This window comes from Trichechus manatus, unplaced genomic scaffold, assembly GCF_000243295.1.
Source record: "Trichechus manatus latirostris isolate Lorelei unplaced genomic scaffold, TriManLat1.0 scaffold00037, whole genome shotgun sequence".
Lineage (NCBI taxonomy): Eukaryota > Metazoa > Chordata > Mammalia > Sirenia > Trichechidae > Trichechus > Trichechus manatus.
This window is the reverse complement of record NW_004443973.1, coordinates 3015736-3018154: the sequence shown is the minus strand read 5'-3', so window position 1 is coordinate 3018154 and position 2419 is coordinate 3015736. Positions and strand designations below refer to the sequence as shown.

At 39.9% G+C, this 2419-nt stretch overlaps 1 non-coding gene across 1 annotated transcript; it reads left to right on the top strand.

Moving 5' to 3' along the window:
- The first annotated feature begins 1186 nt into the window (after positions 1-1186).
- Positions 1187-1292, top strand: LOC111820428 (U6 spliceosomal RNA). Its single transcript, XR_002823973.1, has one exon. It is a non-coding gene; the product is annotated as a U6 spliceosomal RNA (small nuclear RNA).
- Positions 1293-2419: the final 1127 nt, after the last annotated feature.

Below are 2419 nucleotides of genomic sequence, written 5' to 3'. Positions count from 1 at the left end.
TTTTTTCATCTAAAAGATTTTCTGCAGTAATCCTTAGAATATTCAATTTTACTCAAAAAACGTAATTAAGAAAGTATGATAACATTTCTTCATATAAGTAATGTTCTATATTTCCTGCACCTTAGGTTACTTTTAATAAAAGAATTGTATTATAAATTTTGACTCATTGCAGTAAATTGGTAATAACTGAGTTTATTTGGTACTGTCACTTTAACCAGGCACTATTGAGTCGACTCTGATTAATGAAGACTCGATGTGTGTCAGAGTAGAACTGGGCTGCATAGAGTTTTCAATGGCTGGTTTTTTAAAAGTAGATTGCCAGGTCTTTCTTCTGAGGCAGCTCTGAGTGGACTCAAACCTCCAATCTTTTGGTTAGCAGCCAAGCACATTAACTGTTTCCAACACCCAGAGATTCCCGTGCCATCATAACCACCCACATTTAGCATAGATGTTCAGCAAAAGATATAGGAACTGTTTTGGAAGCTCTCATTAACTGAGATAAATTAGCAGAATATTTTGTCCAAGTTCATATTTTCTTTCTTGATTATTTTATAGAGGTCTCATAAATATAAACAGCTGGCTTGCTTGTCCTTCCTTTGCAAACCTCTTATGGATATCAGCAAGACAAAAGTCTAATATATTAATGGTTTTAAACGTCAGAAGAGCAGTTGCCTGGCTATAGAGCACTCTGAGAAAATTCAACTGAACTCCAACCTACCACATGAGCCCCATCTCACCTCCGAGGCCTTGCTTGTTTCTGAAACAGCTCATGGGATCTTTATATACCAGCGTGGTCCTTTCCAAGGGATCGAATTTGTTTTGAGATATTTCCTGTTTCGAGGAGCCTCTAGGAGCCTAATTCATATCTAGAATTCAGAGAACATAGAGACCAAATAATTGAGGGGGGAGTTAGAAAACACTATTATTTTTACCTTGGATTCTTCTGATTCAAATCCAATTGCCTTTATGCATGCCTCCTTCTTCTTCATTAGATCTGACTTATTTTAGGAATCCCAAAGGTTTGTAACAGGCCGAGACTAGATCCTCAATCTAGACTCACAGAGCATAACAGTACTTTTAGAACACACAAACACTGTGAGTGGGAGTATGAGAATGCAAACATCAAGTGTATTACTTGGGGACTAGCATGTCTGCTTTAGGGATCATCTTCCAGAAAGGCAAATCAGTGCTTGCTTTGGCAGCACATATCTAAAACTGGAATGGTACAGAGAAGATTAGTATGGCCCCCATGTGAGGATGACAGAAAGGCAAGTAATAAACATTCTAAGTTGAGTTATTCAGAATGGCCTGAGGAGGGGCTTTGCATGTTGGGAAGGAATGAGAACTACTGTTGGGAAAGTATGTTTTGACTTATTGTAGGGTCTTGGGTGCTGTGATGGTTAAGATTGTGTGTCAACTTGGTTGGGCCATGATTCTCTGTGTTTTAATGTAATCACTCCCATGATTGAATATACTGTGAGTAGCCAATCAGATAAAAGGAAGTCTCCTTGGAGGTGTGGCCCGCATCTGTATATAAGCAGACATTCTGGCTTTTTGCTCCCTCTGGATCCGGCTGCTGCTTCCTGTCGTCTCATCTCGCGTTCTTGGGACTTGAGCTGTCAGCTTATCTGCCGAACCTGGGATTCGTCGATCTGCACAGCCTGTGAGCGGGAGCCCTGCTCTCTGACCTGCCGATCTTGGGCTTGCCAGCTTCTGTAGCTGTGTGACTTGGGAGAGGCCTCTACCCTGATCCACGGACTTGGGCTGTTCTAGCCTCGATATAATCTCTCTCTATGTGTATATTTATAAATTTTACTGGTTTTGCTTCTCTAGAGAACCCAGCCTAAGACAAGTGCCAAGCTAAATCTGATCTGTTTTATAAGAAATGGGAGATCAATTGAAGCTTTTTATCATGAACTAACAAAGAAAATGGTGTTAAGGCTGTTTAATCTTTTCATAGAGTGGATGAGAGATGGGAAATCTTAGCTGAAAACCAAGTCCAAGTAAATACCACAAAATCATCCAGGTGAAGGTAATATGGGCCTGATGTAGGCCAGGTGAATGTAATATTGAAAGGAGAGCAATAAATGCAGGGACCATTATGAAACAACTATTGGTGGCAACTAATTGCTGATAAGCACAGTGATGAGGGTAGATTTAAACTCTACCGTGAGATTTTGAGGAAGGGGAAACTAAGATAGCAAAAGTGGTACTGAAAAATATAGGCTAAGTTAGAGGGGTTCTGTTTTTAGAGTAAAATGCTGATTTAAGCAAATAACCCTCAGAAGGGTTTCACATTAAGAGGTTGTCAGATATTAACATACTGGGTTAGCTTTCTAATTACTCTCTGGTGTTGTCTGAGAAGTCACAGGTTAGACGGGGAAGAAGGATGAGTCAGAATTACAGACTATGCAAAATC